We start from the raw sequence: 20,821 nt of genomic DNA on the forward strand, positions 1-20,821 counted from the left end.
ACCTTGACAGTTTTGAGGAGTATTATAGAATGCCTTTCAATTAGGATCTAATAATTTTATTAATGGAGCATTTGTTATGATAATTTTACATTATGTATTTGAGTTGTTGGATTTTTTTAATGATGAATTTTTAGTTTTTTTCATTGCATACATGACATTTTATCAAATATAATAATATGAAAGCATTGTCTCCTCATCTAGGGTGTGTTTTTTTTTTCTTTCTTTCTTCTTCTTTTTTCAAATTAAGTAGAAACTTTCAGTGGGCACATCATGTGTTGGTAGTATCCGTTCCCTCCTCCCTGCAACCCCTCCACTGAGGAAACTCCTTAGTGGGATAACTGGTATTCACTGTGGAGATTTGTTTTCCTTTTCTTAAATAATTAATAGTATTTATAAATTATTAAATTTTTAGAAAGTCCAATTATCTTGATTTTATCCAAAATTTTATTTTGTACATATGATTTTATACTATGCACAGAAACTCATAAACAATTCAAAGTTCACAATTTTCCTCCTGTGCTTTTTCCTACAAGTTTTTCATGTTAGATTGTAGATAGATATCTGGGATACATTTAAAATTAATTGATATGAGAGCTGTAAGATGAATGTATAGATTTAATTTTTGTACATGGTCATATATCCTTTCCACATTATTAAATCATAACTTTTACATTTTTTTTTCTTGCCCTTTTGTCACATATGAATTGATTATATTTTAGCTTGGCTATTTTGTGTCTACTACTTAAGCTATGCTGTTGTATGTCTGCACAGTCTCCCTTTAAATTCTATTGAGTGCTGAAAGTTTATAGAGTTTTAAGACAGAATAGCTTAGGAATTATTTGGCTTCCTGTTTTTGTTTTGTCTAAGTCTTACTTTTCCACCCAAACTTTTAAAATGTTTCCACTATCAATAAGTTATTTTTTCTCAAAATTTTGTGCATTGTGTTTATCAATTTGGAAAGATGTGACAACATAAATACATTGAGTATTCAAATTTCTGGCACAAAATAACCCTCCATTGCAGAGATAGTTGGTTTCTTTTAAAAGTACTCAGTAGTTTTTAACACATACATATTAGTCTTCTATTTGTGTATATATTATTTGTTCTTATAATTGGAATTAACAATATTTTGTTTATTTATTTTCAAGCAGAAAAATGAGAGAGAACATGCCAGGTCCTCTAGCCACTACAAGTGAACTCTTAGGTGTATGTTCCACCTTGTGTGTCTGGCTTAAGTGGGTACTGGGGAATCAAACCTTAGTCATTAAGCTTTAGAGAAAAGGGACTTAACCACTGATCCATCTAACACATCTATGATTTTACTGTCTTTTTATTCTGTTATATAAAATCTCATGTACAAATTAATTTAATGTCCACTTTATACTATAATTGTTTTTTTTATTACAGGATATTTTTATTTGTACATTGATTTTATATATTTTTATTATTTTTTATATTTGGTATTCATTTGCTGGCATTTGTTGTTTGGGGAGACTTTCTATATAGACAAATCTGTGGAAAGACAGTGTATTTTAGATTTTTAGGAAATTTTTATTATTTTTCAGTTTAATACATGTATATAGTGTAGTTTTATCATGTTTACTCCCCCATTATCTTCTTTTGAACCCCCTTCTACTGAACCCTTTCTTTTTCCCAGCTATCACCCCTTCCACTTTTTGTGTGTATGCCTGTGCCTGTGTGTGTGTGTGTGTGTGCATGTGAGAGAGAGAGAGGGAGAGAGATAGAGAAAGGGAAAGGGAGGGAGAAGTGAGGGAGAGATGGGTGCCCTGGTATTAATAAAGGTTGCTTGTTTGCATGGGTTGTGGTAACTTGCCAGAAATGGACAACTTAGTAGTGGCAATTCCACTGAAGAAAATGTCTCTCATTCCCACAACAACCATAATTGTAAACAGGAGGGTGTAGGGACAAACGAGCATCTCCCATATCTAGGAAAAATGTTGGGCAGTCTAATATCATGTAGATCTTGTGCTGTGAGTTCATGAGCATAGTAGCTGTGTCATGGCCAGAAAACAACATTCGTTCCATGGTACTCTTCTCCATTCTCTATCCCTTATATTATTTCTGCTCCATCATCTGACATATTCTCTGAGTCATGGAAGGGGTGATATCAATGCCCAATTTAGAGAAGTTTTATTTTCTTTTCTGTAATCTACACTTTACATATATTTTTCTCCTTTTATTGCAGTCTCTAGGACTTTTACTACAATGTTGAATAGGAATTTCTGAGAATCCTGTATTTTCTTAGCTTGAGTCCATATTATAGTTTCTGATTATAAATGTTAATGGTTAAAAGTTTGGGGTTTTGGGTTGTTTCTATTTTTTTTTTTTAATCAATTTGAGAATCTTGGCTATGAGAAGCTGGCTGAAAGTCTTGTCAGTGGTGGATTCTCCTTTTCTCTTGTATTTATATAGGCTTTGTACTATATGGACTTTAGTCAGATGGGTTATATATATTGGTTTTCAAATGTGAATCTGTTTTTGAAAGGTAGCAGGCATAGTGTGTAATTATTTCTCAAATCCATTAAATTTGAGTTTCTACCATTGTGTTGATGTTTTTGCATCTCTAATCCTGAGAACTACTGGTTTGTAGTTTATGTTTTGATGGTTTTCCTGTTAGGGTAATGCTAGCCTCATATTAGACTTTTTGTGGAATTTGGGATATCAGTTTACCTATAACCTCAATATACTACACATTCAAGAAATGTGTGTGTGTGTGTGTGTGTGTGTGTGTGTGTGTGTGTGTGTGTATATATATATATATATATAATTTTTTTTTAAGGGAGGGTCTCACTCTAGCTTAGGCTAGACCTGGAATTCACTATGTAGTCTCAGGGTGACTAGACAAGAAAATATTTCTTCTACTTTTCTTTTTTTATAACTGTGCCAGTGAGATCTTCTAAGACTTATGCATTTGAGTAGAACATTTCCATTCAAACTAAGTAATACATAATCGGTGAAATAAAATTTTATTCCATTATGTTTAATAATCATTCCTGTTATTGAATCTATGAAGGATTGGAGATTAATTTATCTACTAATAGCTATATTAGATAGATCATAGGGTATAGACCTAGATAGCACTGAAGTACACTTATAAGGACGGTTTATCCTAATTTAAAATAAACCTATCTTGTTATCCAGATAACTTCAAATGCAAATGTAGATGCTTATAAACACAATGTTTCAAAGGCAGTACTGAAACAAATAAACATATCATCATACAAAACAAAATGAGCTAAGGAAAGACCAAGGATCAGAACAGAGTATATGCTCAGTGCCTCATGATTTATATGACCTAACAATAATCAGCATATTCTATCTGACTGGGAGTAATTTTTTGTTTGACCTTATAAGCAAAACAAAATTATCATTTCAAAAATCTTTAAAGACTGGGATGTAGGCATTTGTAAATGATCATGACAAAATTTCTAAGTAGTATTTCTTAACTTACATTTCTAAAGAAACATACACTTTACAAAACTAAAAGTAAATCACTAAACTGTATAAATATGAGCATAACGAGATATATACATATACATATACACACACAAACACACACACAGAGATATATATATATGTTTCGAGGTAAGGTCTTTCCGTAGCCTCAGGCTGACCTGGAATTCACTATGTAGTCATTTTGGCCTCAACTAACCATAATCCTCCTACCTTTGCCTCCTTGAGTGCTGGGATTAAAAGTATGTGCCACCATGCCTGGTTTTATAATGTTTTAATTTAATACAACTACAAGAGACACTTCTGTGGAGTAGACATTTTGTGTTAGAATTTGTCATCTTTAAGCATCATGCTAAAAACATAACAATAAACCAGTTATAAAGGTTCAGCATCTCATAAATGCTGATCTACTTACCATCATATACTTGCTTTTTAGAATGTGTGTCATGAGCTGAGCCATTAACCACCTGGGAGGACTGATCTGTACCTACAAATGAGCACCTAAATATGTAGAGCCATTGGGAAAGGCAGTCTGTCAACAAGAATAATGCACCACATTGCAGCACTGTGTGAAATGAGACAGCAGGAGACAAGGGCATCCCTCAACAACGGAATCTGAAGAGGCACCAAAGCACAGTGCATATCAAGCAGGTTGTGAAGTCAACATGCAGAAACTATCACAACACATGTAAATACCTGAGAATGACACCCTGGAAGCAGCTTTGATGAGTTCTGAATGCCTCCTCACTGCTGCTGCCATCTCCACAAAGAGGATTCTCTGGCTATTAGTGGGCAACACTCATATTTAATCTGTCACTTTCTCTGCCATGTTTCCTGGGGCCTGATGTGTGTCATAGTGATGACTCTTCCAGTGCTAGGTACTTGGCCTTCTCTCTTTGTCATTTTCCTTCAGAAAACCATGGGGGAAAGGAGGAGAAAAAAATGTTAAAGCCACATACTGGGATGGTATACTGTGAAGCATTGTCATCCCTACAGGAAGGCACTGTTGCCTTCATGACCCCATCGTGTTTACCAATACCCTCATTGAGAAGGAACTTCCTGGTGGGATTATGAACAACTTGCAGTATGTTCATATACTTAAGCTTCCAACAAAATTATATTAGTGTCTATCATTTAATATATATATCTATATTTTAAGAAAACTAGTTTAATTTAAAAACAATAAACATTTAATTTGTAGATAATAAGAAATAATTGTCCATAATTTTAAAATTTATTTTAAATATTTGTTAGGGTATTTCCAGGTACTAAGATAAATCTTTTAATTTCTTATTTCATTGAAAATGTCATTAAGAAATTTATAATTATGTTTGTGTTCTGCATTCATCCTCCTCTCATGTTATATAAATATACCCTTTTTGAGCAATTAGGTCCCTTCACACTCTAATACCATTCATGCATTACTTCCCTAGTTTTAGCCTCAATTTTAACATGTTTTTCTTTATTGTAAATGCCTATGTATCTCCAACTGAAAATTCTGTTAATGTTATTTTTCTGTCTATTCTCATACCCAATAGAGATCAACGTTCTCATAATGTAAAATAGGAAAAAAAGTTACAATAGAACAAATATTTATTCCATATGAAGAGACATGGAATTATTTACCCAAAATTGTTTTATAGTAATGTTTCATAGCAATATGCTATATTATTGTTCTAATTTCCTTTGCTAGATGAGTGATCCTAGGAACAGGAAGGCAATTCAAAGTGTGCATTTCAGTTACCAGTGAAGGCTCAGAGTAAATTCATAGAAGACAAACTCTGGGCTTACTCTAGACCTTCTTCAGGGAAATTGGCATTTCCCAAGAGTACTTCTCAGCCTAAATTGGTCACTTTCTGTATCCCATAGGTTTTTGCTAAAATTTCACAGAATATTGCAACATAATTTGCACATGGGAAAAATAAGACAACCTGAGGAAATCATCATAAGTCTTGATCTTGGTTTTATGAAATAAATTTTAATTCTGAGTAAACTTGATCCCCAGGAGAACAAACAATACTCAAAATATTTTGATGACATTGCTATTACCTATTTTAGGTCAGAGAAAAAATATCATTTTTAGAAAAGTGGGAAAAATGAACTCAAAAAGCAAAAGGAAGCTATTTTCATCTTTGCTGCCCAGTCAGGACCCATGGTGTTAAAACTCAAGAAAGAAGAATTTTTCATTAGCTTGTTTTTAACTTAATTTAATTTAGTTACTTGAGAAAGAAAGAAAAAGAGCGACAGATAAAGATGGAGAACAGGCACATCAAGACCTCTATCCATTGCAAACAAACACCAGATGCATGGGCCACCTTGTGCATCTGGCTTACGTGGGTACTGGGAAAATCAAATCTGGGTCCTTAGGCTTCTCAGGCAAGTGCCTTAACCACTAAGCCCTAATCATGCCATTAAACTAGCAACTCAAGGAAACTATTGTGTTCATATGGACTGTCATCTTTCAAGTATTGATGTCAAAAGTAATTTTAATTCCAAAACTTCAAAATATTTGATTATAGAAGTAAGGAGATGGCTATTTGATAGATTCACCTAAGGGAAATCAATCCCCAGAACCTACATAAAACAGAGATGCCTCCAGCTGACAAGCTAACTCCTCTGGGCAAATTAAGTTGTATATTCATGGAAAGACAATAACATCAAAAGTTGAAGCGAAGAGTATATGAATAAGATACCAGCATCATCTTCAGGTTTCCACACGCATGTGCACATGTGAACCAATGCATATGTGAACAGGCAAAGATGCATATAACACACACGCACACACACACACACATACACACACGTTGAGACATCTGTGTTTTTTACTTCAGGTTCACTCATTCACTTTACTTTTTGTGTATGTTCTCTTGCTGCTTTCTTTTTCTTTTTTTCTCTCTCTCTCTCTCTCTTTTTTTTATTAACCTAGAAGCACTCTGTAAGAGTATTTTCCTTGCTTTATTTTTGAAAACCACTTGTTTTTCTCCCTTATTCCCATAGGGATCCACAACTCTTTAATATAGCCAAATTGCTCTTGCATTATTTGCAGCTAGCTTTTTTCTGTATCTTCATATTACTTGACTCAGCAAATATATTCAGATGAGATATTTTTGAAGCCTTTGCCATTTGAATATGAAATAATGTATACTATAATGCTATTATAAACATAAACAAAATATATAGTATAGCAGAAAATAAAAAGTGCAGCCATTATTCTTTTATGAACTCATAGACCATATATATGAACAGAGACATGGCAGCTTTCTGAATCTTTTAGTTATATGCTGAGTTCACTCAATAACAACAGATGATACCTGGTTATAAAGTATGAGTATGCAACAGGTTTAAGACCTCTAGGGTTAACTTAAAACAAGATGGGGTTTTGCAAGCAGAAGCTTTTAATCCCTGAGTTGTCACCCCAGCCTTCAAAAGATTGAGATTTATTTTATTTTTGAATATATTTTATTTAGTTATTTATTTGAGAAAGAGAAATATGCAGAGAGAGAGTGAGAGAGTGAATGGGCACCCCAGGGCTTCTAGCCACTGCAAACAAACTCCAGATGTATGCGCCCCCTTATGCATCTGGCTTACGTGGGTCCTGGAGAATTGAACTGGTATCCCTTGGCTTTGCAGGTAAATGCCTTAAGCACTAAGCCATCACTTCAGCCAAGATTGAGTTCTAAAAACCAAGACAGGGAGAATTATTGAATAGCTACCTACTAATCCATTTATTTATCTATGAGAATAAAATATTCATCTACTCAGGAAAATAATTGAATATAAAAATAGAATAAATTTTGTGCCTATTCTAAGGATAGATTTGTGTCTGTTCTAAGGTTATCCTTCCATTAATTTATTCATTAATTTCGTTTTTTGTAGTTTTTGAGATAGGAGTTCACTCTAGCTCAGGATAACCTGGAACTTACTATGTAATCTCTGGGGAGCCTTGAACTCATAGCAATCCTCCCACATTTGCCTCACAAGTGCTGGTGTTAAAGGTGTATACCACCACACCTGGCTCATTAATTTCTTTATTTAAGTACTAAATGCATGGCTATTAAATATTCCCTCAGTTCTGTATATTAATGAAGCAAAAGGATGTCAGAATTAATGAGAAAATAGTGATGTTTCCCAGCATGATCTAATCAGATAAGCAGATAGCTTCTAGGAAAGAGAATTATGCCACTGGTAGAAAAAGATTTGCTTGTGATGTCCATTTTTGTTAAATGAATAAAAGAAAAAGAAAGAAAATATGATTACAAGACTTCATCTACAACACATTTTCCTAAATCAAGTTGTACTATCAACAAGAAGACTTATAATGGCTTTATTTAGATGAGGGAATGCTGGTGGACCATATTTTCTGTGGGAAAAGATGAATAATATTAAGGCAAATGCTCCTATGCTCCAAACCATCTTCTGTTTCCCTCTGTTCATATGTTTCTATGTTTATTTTTCCCATATGATCGTTAAGGTCTTTAATAACAGCACCTGCATGCTTAATGTTAAAGCAAGCACAATGCTGTCCAAAGTATCTGAATAATGAACCAATAACTTCTGTCCATAACAGCAGGGCAAATGGCGACACAGAGGAATGAAAAGCATTCTAGGTAAAGCAAATGAAGGTAAAACTTCAACAACCATTGTTAGTCATCAGGGATCAAGACACAGGAACAGAGAACCAACCTGTAGCAAGTGAAATTAGCCTTAAAATAGTTCAGTAGTTGAGCCCAAGAAAACAAGTGTATGGAGCAGAACCACAGGATCTCTTGTTTGTGAATTTGCAATCTCAGTTGTAAGCAAGGATAAAATTCTTAAGTATTTCAAGCCAACTTGGACAGATGTTCAGAAGACACCATTGATTAAAGAGTACTTGTTTAGCAGAAAAGTTAATTCACTTTGATAGATGAGTATTTCACTGAAGTGAAATTTTCATTTTGCGTTATATTAACACCATCCATAAATAATTTGAGTCTAACTAAATTTGATGTTATTTTTCTGACCTATCCTAAGCCATTTTTAACTTAATAAAGCATTTTTAATTTTAAATGTCATTTCCATTGAAAAAGAAATATGCATATATGTATGTTATAGAAATTTAGCAATACTGATTCATCTATCTAAATCGTGTGATCTGTCAGCATGTGGCTAATATCCAAAATGAGCTGCTGATCAGAGAGACTTACAAGGTTTCCCAAAAGAGGACATAATTCTATCAGAGTACTTAATGACCCACCAAAGGTTAGTCTTAAGGCCCTACTGCTGAAGAAACCATATGCTGTTGGTACAGAACATGGAGTGACCTAGCTGGAATCTGAAAGAGACTCAGTCCCCAGACAGCTCATCTAGTGCCAGAAGGTACTACATGAGTGACTGGGGGGAAAATGACCAGCGTCTGTCTAAGCAACCCAAGGTCTAAGCTACTTAGCAGCAAACAACCTGACATGATGCTCACACAAGTGTAATAGTGGCACACAGCCATGGTGGGAAACCAACTGCTCTTGATTTGGCTAACTGATCTGCTCAGTGGAATGGAACCCATAGCTGAGATGGGAAACAAGTCAGAGCCATAACCACAAACAAGTCTGCTCTACATTATCAAGCTTCCACCGATTGTGGGCTACAAGAGGGCCTACACCTATTAAATTCTCTCTAAAATGACAATGATTATCCCATATATCTGGTGCTAACTTCACTTGCCGTAGGAGAAGTTGCTTCTCTTTTTCAGATGGACATAGATCCTAAGGAAAGAACCACCCCATCACACCTTAACAGGGCTCCAGCTGAAACAAAGAATAATTGGGAAATGAGCAAGAGTGCTGCTTTTATGGTGAACCTGGTGCCAGGACAAGGGTGAAAGAGATAGACACAGAGAATGCTCAACTCCTACCAAATAAGATATCCAGAGACATAGAGGCTCACAAGACCTCATCACTAAAGCAGACCAAAAATAAACCCAACACTAAGAGAAATTTGTGAAGGAAGGGGCAGGAAGAATTTTAGAGCAACATGTTGGGTTATTATGCACAGAGATGTTGCCTTTGACCCATAAATGATGGCTAACCCCACAATGCACCACCCATATTCCCCAATGAGGGAACTCCCTGAGGAGCGGGGGAGACAGGGAGAAGGATAAGGACTGTATCAACATGACTGCACATAACTAATTAAAAAAAATCATGTGATCTCTCATTCTTCAAAAATCCAGTACAATTAAATATATAGCATTTTTATGTCTGTTACATTCTTCAAAATGAGTGAATACCCAATGCATCCATGTATGTCTTTAGCTTTCTACTCTCTATATAAATTTTGATATGCAACCCAATATGAGATTTGGAAACTAATTTTATTATGAATTAGAATCTTAAATTTATTAATTTAACTATTATTCTTGAAGAGAGATTTAAACTGTATTTTTAGGTATTAGAAATAATTACCAGCAGATAATTCAGAAAAGAACTAAATGTGAAGAGAGAAAAACACATAAAACCATCATTTTGGTCATGGAATTATGTTAATATTAAACATATCACAATATTCAGATAACCCATTAATATAGAAATGTAAATATACTACAGTGGTGTTAATGCATATTAATTATCACTTAGTATTTGCACCCAATAAAGTGATGATACATTGCTTCTGAGCAGATTCGATGGTGGAAATCCTTTATTGTCCAGGCATAGAATCTATGAGAATCAGAGAACACAAATAGTGGTGTTTAAATCTACAATGTCATAAGGTAGAAATTTCCTTCTTCTGGTTTCCTTCTTTTGCCTCTTTGTTTTATCATGCCCATAATTGCAGTAACATTACCCATTGAAGTCAAATATGACAGATGCTAAGTTATATCATTCAGATTCCCTCTGGCACAAGGACTATCCTCCCAGCTGGTGGATGGTCTACCAGCAGATGGTCTTTGTCTATCTGTCCTCTGCAGTCATTTCTTTTGTGAAAGGTAGAAGGGAGCTGTTTGTCTAGGTCATGTTCCTTTCCCCAGACAGCCTTATAGGAAGTGACTGATCAAGTTAGGCATGGACAGGCCTGGTCTTCACTTCAATGCTGGCCAGCTTCAAGGAGTAATCAGGCTCTAACTGTAGCAGTAGAAACAAAAGAACCTTTTGTCAGAATAGAATAATAGTCAAAGTTCTCTCTATATACAACCCTGTTTCTTTCCTTGAACGTCCTCAGGTTATCCATCAAAAACACTTTCAATTAATTTTGTACACATATGCTGAACTCAGAGAAGTCTCCCCAGATAATTGGTTTTATAGCACATTGTTTATAATATAATTTATTTTATCTTATATGTGAATACAAACACATATGTTTAATAATTATTTATACTCAACTGAAACATTGTCTCCTGGAGAGAGTAAAGAGAATCCTAAAACTAAGAAAGCTAATGAAACTTATAAAGCTCAGTTGGCTTATGAAAATTATAATAATTATAAGACTACTTCTCAAATTTATAAAAGCAATAACAAATTGCTGAGCAGAGTTCTTTTTCTTTATTGGAAATGCCTGCAAGTTGATCAGTGAAGACCAAGAATTGAGTTTGTGTTAGCCAATATCCATGATTTTCAGTGATGCAGCTGCTTTTAGTCACCCATGCACCTGTAGGTAATCCCAATAAACGTATGGACTCACTCATCTCAAGCTGGGCAGTGTCAATACATTGTTCATTAATCAGTCCTCTATCTTGGATGGAATGACATCTATTCCTATCTCCCCAAGAAATCCCACGGTGAAATTTGTATGAGGTCAGACATCTAACTTCATCATATGTTTACTTCCTTAATTCAAGCTTTCATAAGCAACTGACAGCACAATGCATTCCACCTCATTGCAGTATATATCTTCCCTATTGCTCACTTTTCCTCCCAGTTTTAGCACTCCAAATACTTTGAATCTTGGGAACTCTGGTACCTCTACCTTCAAAATCTTAACATCTCTAGACCATGTTGGAATAAGTTTTCTTCAATTTCTTGCTCTAATAAAAATTCTGCTTTCCATCCTGTGTGGGCATCTTCTCCTGTAGAAGTTTCTTATTGGCACTATTGCTTCTGTCACACATGATTTCCTTATTAGTTTGGATCATTTCCATACTCATTTTCTAGTCTCTAACCTCAGCCCCAAAGTAGAAGTTTACGTGACTATATTGATCCATTAGCTTTTCTTTTTTAGCCATAAAATAATTTCTATATTATTTATTCTAGTTATTTTAAAACAGAATCACCTGGCTCATTATTATTCCTTTGTGCTCCTCAAATGCTGCAATTTTTGGTGATTTTACTATTCTTGTTATGGTTTTTATCCCTACAGTCTTATCTTTTAGTTTTCATATTTTTCACATAAAAAGATCTTGTTCACAATTTTCCTGCCACCCCATCCCCATGTCACTGTGGAAGATTTCATCCCCAATTATTATATGCCTTCAAAATTCTATATCTCCTTCTTATCATCTCCCAAATCACATATTTGTCTAACAATTCTCCATAACACTTTAATTCCAACATTTTTTTGACAATGTAAAAAAAAAGCCAATATGTTGAATGGGATATATTTTTTTTCCTCCCCCTTAAGTACTTTACACTAAGTTTGTGACATGAAGTTACTGAAAAAATAAGTGATACAAAAATATTTATGAAACTCAGAGCTGTTGAGGTTTCTAAGACTGTGCGTGTTAGAACTGCCCCGTTTGTTCACTGAGGAATAAATTAACATTTGTCTGGAGCAGAATCTCCACTTGTTTGAGAGGCTGGTGAGTAGTGTTTTGTATGCACGGCATGTATCCGGAGAGACTACTTGGTTTTCCTAATAACAAGACCATGCCTGGCATTATACTTTGTTGTGTCTCATTATGAAGCATTACAAGATACGTTTCTGCTCTCTGCAGTTTGTAATTGCACAGCTATGCACATGCCTAGTAACAGAAAGTATGATTTACTAATGTTTCACTATAGACTCTAATCATTATGTTGCTCACAATTCATGTCACAAAATTACAAAGATTGTTTTGAATATGTCCCTAAGGTTCAGGTCCCTTTATTATTCCTCACATCTCTATTGTCTTGCTTTTTTTTTCCTTTTTGAGAAACTGCAGTAATATAATATAGTTTAGTGAGACTATGGACAATGGCAAAGCCATGCTGACTGCAACGTGAATTTGTATCCTAAAAAGATGTTTTTTACAGGAACAATAGTACCTAATTTCATTAGTTAATTTTTGTTCTCATTGTGAGTTCACATTCTCTTTTTCTTCAAACCACAAACATCCTGACACATTTTAACTTTTTGATAGCAATTTCTAAACACTTGTGTCTCTATCTCCAAGCAAGCATAAATTATTTTACCCACATGTCTGCTGTTTCCTTCTGTTCCTTCACTGATAGCCAAATATTAAGCTCATAAAATTACAATTTCTTTTCACTTGTAATATCTGAGGTTTCTTCCCTGAGGAACTATTTCATTGACACTAAAATTTTCTTGTCCTCATAATTTTTTTTTTTTCCTCATCCCCTTGTTTTCCTTCAGTACAGGGACAAAAGTTTGCTATGGGACTGGAGAAACAGCTCAGTTGATAAAGTGTTTGCCTCACAAGCATGAAAACCTTAGTTCAGTCTTATTACCTTTGTAAATATCTGACCTAATTTATGATCTCCAAGCTAGTGAGAAAGCCTGTCTCAAACAGAGGGGTTCGAAGTCTCGATACATGCACCCTAGGGGATATACTCATGATACCCACACTCAAGGTTGTGCTGCGGCACTTCCTCATGCATGTGCACACAAATGCACATGCACCAGAACACTCATGTATATTCATACACATTAAAAACATGTATATATGTGGTGGTTTGATTCAGGTGACCCCACTAAACTTAGATGTCTGAATGCTAGGTTTCCAGCTGATGGAAAGTTGGGAATTAATGCCTCCTGGAGACAGTGTATTGTTGGGGGCAGGCTTATGGGTGTTATAGCCAGTGTCCCCTTGTTAGAGTTGGGCATACTCTCCTGCTGGTGTTATCTACTTCATGTTGGTCAAGAGGTGATGTCCAACCCTCTGCTCATGACATCATTTTCCCTGCCATCTTGGAGCTTCCCCTCAAGTCTGTAAGCCAAACTAAACCCTCTTTTCCCACAAGCTGCTCTTAGTTGGATGATTTCTGCTAGCAATGTGAACCTAACTGCAACAATATACAAATACATATCTGAACATGCAGTAAAGTTCACTACACATTTCTTTCTTCATTTCCTTCCTCAAATTTTATCTTGAAACTATAACATAACATTTCTTCCTTTATGTTTCACAAGGTGTCTAGACTGTACACATTGTTGTAATAATTATAGTGAATTGTGTAATATTTCTTATGGCTCTGCATCTCCTTGTGGTACCTCCTCATCACATGTCCTGTGTATTTTGCATCAGCAGGGATTCAAATCTATCCTTCAATTACTATCCTGTCAGACTTGCCATATTTTTAATGTTTGTGTCTGCTGATAGTTCTCAAATTCCTAATTCTAAGATCTGTTCTCTCTTGAACAAATGGCTTGAATATTTTACTTCTTACTCAAAATATTCAATATGATTTTAAAGAAATTAAAATATGCAAAATTTTCACCTTGCTTTCCACCCTGTAATAAACAATGATTCACTCCTACTGCGGTCTTACCAATTTTCGCAAGTGAAATCTCTCTTTCTCATTTGCTTAGATGAAAATTCTCAGCAAGTTTGGATTCTTTATCCCCCTCCATGTCTTCAACAGTTCTATTTTTAAGATGCTTCAGGGGATTGACCTCTCCTTGCCATTTCCATCATTGTCTGACATCTGTGTTATTGCAATTGACTCCTAAATGATCCCTCTGCTAAGACCTTGACTCCCATAGTTACTTCTCTGCACCTGAGGCCATCTATTAGGAAAATCAAGTAACACATTTTCCTTCCTATATTCACTGTTATCCAATGGCTATTCTTTATATTCAGAGTGATATCTATGAGTCAGTAGTAACATACGTGTCATACATATTCACTTGTCACCAGTGTCAGTAATGACTCTCACTCCTTCATGCTGTCCCTTCTTGCTCCTTTCTCACACTGCTAATCTCAGATCCATTAACCTGGCTCAAAGCAGGCTGGAATTCATCTTTTTAAATGCCTACTATCATTTATTGACAGCAGTACTCTGTTCGAGTACCTCCCTGAGTGTTGACTAAGCCTACCTTACTTTTAGACATTCCACCTGCCTTTTACAGTTAGAATTTTTTTCTGTGTGACAGTATGTCATCTCATATGTATAATCTGTTTCATAAATGGTCTCTATTTTCCCTGGCATATGAATTCAAGAAAGACAAAAGCTGGGCTGGAGAGATGGCTCAGAGGTTAAGGTACTTGCCTACAAAGCCTAACGACCCAGGTTTGATTCCCCATTATCCACATAAAGCCAGATGAACAAAGTAATGAAAACATCCAGTCCCTGGCATACCCATTCTCTTTGTCTGTATCTCATCTCTTCTCTTCTCTCTCTAATTGTAAATAAGTAAAATGTTAAAAAAAGAAAGACAAAAATCTTTTAGTTTGATTATTAAAGTTCCATTATTAATTCCCTAGTTCCTAGAACAATTTTTAACACACAATAATTACTCAATGATCGTTTGGGGAATGAATAGACATACTATATTCATTTTAATTGTTCTTGATTGATTGTAATATTCTATGTAAATTATTTTTATTTTCATCCAAGTCAAAATGAGACAATGAGACAGGCTTTGTTGAATGCCTCCACTAGTGCTACTCACCAAGAAAAATCTCATTCTGCTTTCCTTTCTATGTGTTACACCACCATCAGCTGCTCTCATAAATAGCAATAAAATATCTTTGCTAATGTGTAGGCCACAGTAGACTTTTTGTTCAAGAGCTGAAAGTTTTTGTGCAATCACATTTACCATTGATGCTTCAGCTCACGTTAATGTACATAAACACCATGTAAGTGAATTTATGTTTGCTAGAAATTTATGAGCATTTCCAAACTTAGTAAGAATTAACATTTATTGAACACCTACAATATGGCATGCATGCTCTTAAAATACTTTTTGAGTCTTTGGAATGTTGTAAATCTAGTCACTTATCAAATTAACATGAGATTATGCTTGGTGGTGGAAACTGTATAGCTCAGTCCAGTTGAATTATTGGATCACTATTTGTAACATCAACTAGTTCAACAAGTATAAGCTGTAAAACCTCTAATATTAAGGAGGAGAACATTATTTTGGGGTCATCTATGTCATATCAGCTGTACTGAAAGGGGTAGCATAATATTCTTTTATGCAAACATAGTCTTAAGACTTAAATTGTATTCCAATGGTTTTTACAGTCATAAAAACATAAGTCTCCTTAGATTTTACCATTATTGATCCAATTAAATTCATTTTGTTTACATGGTTTCTGTATTTTAATATATAGCAAGAATAACATTGTTAAAAAATATTCATTTGGGGGCTGAAGGGATGGCTTAGCAGTTAAGCACTTGCCTGTGAAGCCTAAGGACCCCAGTTTGAGGCTTGATCCCCAGAGATGGCTTAGAGGTTAACATGCTTGAATGCAAAGACAAAGGACCCAGGTTTAACTCGGCAGGACCCATGTTAGCAAGATACACAAGGGGGCGCATGAGTCTGGAGTTGGTTTGCAGTGGCTGGAGGCCCTGGAGTGCCCATTCTCTCTCTCTCTCAAATAAACAGAAATGAACAAAATAAAAATTAAAAAAATAATCATTTTGTGGCAATATGAGGAAACAGGTCTAACTCTGTAGTCCAAGAACCTTAGGGACATACTATGTCATCACAGGTTTTTGACATTTTGACATTCCACAATTCTCTTGCCTCAATATCTCTAGTACCAGGCTAGAACATATACCTTACCATGTCCAGGTCATCATTAAAAATTTCAAATACTTAGATTCCTGAGACATGTCCAGATTTTACCAATTGTTATAGTTATATGTTCAAAAGCATTCTAATGCTATTTTGATTGTGTCATTTTCATTTCAAGCATTATGATTTTTTTTTTTCTCCAAAGTGTATTGGTTTTCTAGGTCTACCAAATTAAACATATGATTTACTTTTTCTTGTTGATAATTATAACCTCTCCAAATTCTTTTTGAAATTAATTTTGCTATCTTAATTGGTGTTGGCAAAACTTCCAATTTTTATCAGCTACAAATTTCATTAACATACTGTTCTCTCCATCTTCCAGATCATTAATTACGTTGTTAACTAAGATCAGCCCTCACACTGATCCCTGTGGCACTCCATTAAATGCATTGACATTTTGTTTGTTATACTTCAGTCAGTTTTATACCCACAAGGCTCTGCTTTTATCCTAGTCAATTTGGATTTTTTATCACCATTACATGACACTAGAATTTATTTTATTTGCTATTTTTAAGCAACTATAATTCACATGCTTGACATTATGGGATTTTCTGCAATGATTTTATTGCAGAAGCAGACTGAAGTTTTCTTCTTATTTTGTCTTGTTTAATTATGATTGCTTGAATAATAACACCTATGCTATTTTTGTCCACTGACTTATTTTAATGTTTTGCATCTGGTTTCTCCATAACGTTTTGTACTTTTATTAAAATAATCATTTTAATCTTTTAATTGATCATTTTCTTCTCACTGGAGTATTCATCACTTCATCATATCCTACCTTTATTAAATTTAATTTTCCTTTCCATATTACTTTTTCTTCTTTTTGATTAAACCATTTATATATTTATCCACAAACATATTCTCCATTCTTGATAATATTTATACTAAGTTCAGGTAGATATTAATTTCTAATACATATACCCAATTTATGTGCTTCATGTTGATTGACCAGACTAGAAGAAATTTAAGCCAGTGTGACTAACAGACACACATATGTTAAGAAAATTGAGGCAGGAAGTGTCAGAAAAGTAAAAGTTCAATATGAGATAAGCTTAAGTACTTCCCCTCACTTTTAACCGCAAGTCCCTCCCCCTCCCTGCTCTGTATTGATGGTCACTTGCTTTCTGGAAACATTGTCAGCTAAGTTATTCTAATAAGTTAAAGTTACCTCAAACATAATTTAAAAAACTAAAGATGAGCAGCACCTAAATGGGCTTTGTCTTTTCCTGGGCTTCAGAAAGAACACATTGAGAGCTTTCTGATAAAGTATTTTGTCACAGCAATGAGAAAACTAACATAATATGAAAAAAGAACTCTTATAAACCAGAGATAAAAATAAAATAAAGCATAGTTAGGATCTGTGTATTATACTTAGAGCTCTTCATTTAGAGTTTAAAAATGGAAATCCTATGAGGCCACTGTCCAACCCATTATAGTAATCAGCTATGAACCAGGAAAACACACAAAATAAAGTCATTTGGTGCAAGTAAGAAACTGATCTCCCATGCACTCACTTTTGGAATCTGATGTCTATGTTCCTCTCTAAACAAAGAGTTTCACAGGAACAGGAACTAACATTTGCTAACGGTAAAGACAGTACACATGGAGTGTGCCATGTACACATTTTCATTACAAAAGGATGATTTCGGGCTGGAGAGATGGCGTAGCGGTTAAGCGCTTGCCTGTGAAGCCTAAGGACCCGGGTTCGAGGCTCGGTTCCCCAGGTCCCACGTTAGCCAGATGCACAAGGGGGCGCACGCGTCTGGAGTTCGTTTGCAGAGGCTGGAAGCCCTGGCGCGCCCATTCTCTCTCTCTCCCTCTATCTGTCTTTCTCTCTGTGTCTGTCGCTGTCGCTCTCAAATAAATAAATTAAAAAAAAAAAAAAAAAAAAAGGATGATTTCCTGGTAGGCTGTGTATTAGGTGGAAATTGAAACTAATTTATTCTAAGGAAAATGCTAATGAAAAACAAAACAAAACAAGACAAAAAAGCAGGATTCTCACAAATGAGAATTTAAAAAATTACTAGATATTTAGCAGTTCTGGCCAAATAGTTAAAATAGCAATGTAGGTTTTGCAAATTAGACTAACAAGTAAAGACATGAATATGAAAAATATCACATAAATGTATATATTACATGTAATAATATAACATCTGACATGTTTTAAATAATTGTCAAGTTCATATATAAAAATTTTAAAATATGTGCTGGATACTAATTTAACTAATAGTTCTGATAAACTTGCATTTCGTGAAGAGAAGTAGACTAATTAACTTCATAGGAATTTAATATAAAAGGCTAAAATCTTCCTGCACATTACATGGTATTTATAGATAATATTAGTATTTGTAAAAAAATAAAGAAATAAAGAAATAAAGAAAAGGAAAGGTATACTTTCCTTCATTATGTTGAGGTATGAATCTGAGTATGAAGCAGACAGGAAAGGAACCCTTTTCCGTCTGAATGAATCTGAGTATGAAGCAGACAGGAAAGGAACCCTTTTCCGTCTGAATGATTTGGTAAGATTTTTACATTACATACATATGTTACTTTAAGAGAAATTTCAGTGTTACTAGATGAAATGAAGTAATCTGTCATGTGGATTAGTAAAGCCACTTAGAATTTGAAGTGAAGTTCTTGTAGTATTTAAGTTGCATAGTTTAAAACATTAATGAAACCTGAGGTGAAATGATTGTGGTGCTCATGCCTTTAGACCCAGCATTTTGGAGGCTGAATTAGAAGGATCTCCATGAGTTTGAAGACAGCATGGTCCACACGAGCTACAGTGTAAGTTCCAGGACAGGCCTAGGTAGAATGAGATTCTGCCCCCAAAATAATAAAATAAAATAAAGAATATAAAAAAGTAAAGGACAAAGGCTGAGAATAAACAGATGTCAGTTTTTATTTTTATTTTAATCTTGAAGACATTTCAAAAGTAAGTGGTGTTTCAAAGACAGAATCAATAAAAAATACGATATTTTACACTAGTCTTCTATCTGAACATTCATTTTCCTATATAATTCACTCAACTCCTCCAAGAACAATTATCTTTCACTCACTAAAAAAATTATTTTTAAGAAACACCATATCACTTCCCTATTTGTAATGCTTATATAATTGTTAAACTACTTGGGACCTCTTTCCAAATTATTATCGATTACATCCTTCATTATTATTTTTCCTGTAAATCTACTAAATTTGCATGATATAGTTGTTTCTCTTCTAACTATACCCAGAATCCCAGGGCTACCACATGTAATTGGCTGAGCTGACCCAAACTGCACCCAGAAGTAGAGCTGAAGATTTTATATCTTAATGGTCTCTGAAAAAAGATTGCCTGGGGGCGTCTACCCTGAAAACTGCCTCATCCACATCCAGCAGCAAGGACTCAGCATAAATGAGGGAAGAGGCTGGAGACCCTCAGCAACAGATGATAAAAAGATCCTTGAACAGAAAATCAGCACCAACAAAGCTTCCTGGGTCCTGGCTGCAAACTCTTTGTTCTGCTTTTTAATGGAACTCTCTTTCCAAATCCATCTCAAGATATGCAGACCCTATGTGCCTGCTGTGTCTGCTCTACATAATAAGCAGTCCTACAGATAGTTCACACATAACCAAAAGGGCTGTTTTGTTCTTTATACATGTAGTTGAAAACCGGGCTTTTTTGTTGATCTTTGTTTTTCTTTTAGATGCTCTACTTTGAAGCATGATACTCGGATACTATTTGCATTTTTGTCCAAAGTCATTCTTGTTCATAGCAAAAAATTATAATGGCCAATTATAACCCCTATCAACGACTATATTATATTTAACTTCTGATCAGTAAATGTTTTCTATCATTATCAACATCATTATTAGCCTAGCTCTTGGGAAACAATAAGCCAATCCAATGTATCTCAGTTAAGCCACTATAAATTTTAAATTGGAAAATAAAACTAACATTTGAGTCACATATTTTGGAAGTTATATTCATTATATATGGCTGTTTAACACAGTCCATCAATATGCTATGCAAAATAATAAGCATTCACTCACAGTTTCTGTGAGTGTGAGATCTAGGAGACCTCAGCTGTGTGATTTTAGAGGAGAACATCACATCAAGCTGCCCTCTAACTGTGCTTTTTTAAGGCCCCTCAAGTGGTTGTTGGCAGGCTTCTGGCAACTGTATGTCATTCACACCTTTCCATACTTTTAGCTAAGGTTTTGTTTCTTTTCAAGAGACCTTGTGGAGACTACTTGAGAGCTCTGGGGACAAGACAGAGAGCACAAGGTGTATATCTGGACCTATGCTACTGGTGATTAGACTGCTTTGGCTAAACAGCTAGAACCTTCATCAGCGGATCTGAGAGAGAAGTAATTAGACAGTTGTAGATAGTTAAAAAGGGGTCATAAATGAAATCTTGACTTGTCTGCTGCC

Source organism: Jaculus jaculus, chromosome 3, assembly GCF_020740685.1.
Source record: "Jaculus jaculus isolate mJacJac1 chromosome 3, mJacJac1.mat.Y.cur, whole genome shotgun sequence".
NCBI lineage: Eukaryota > Metazoa > Chordata > Mammalia > Rodentia > Dipodidae > Jaculus > Jaculus jaculus.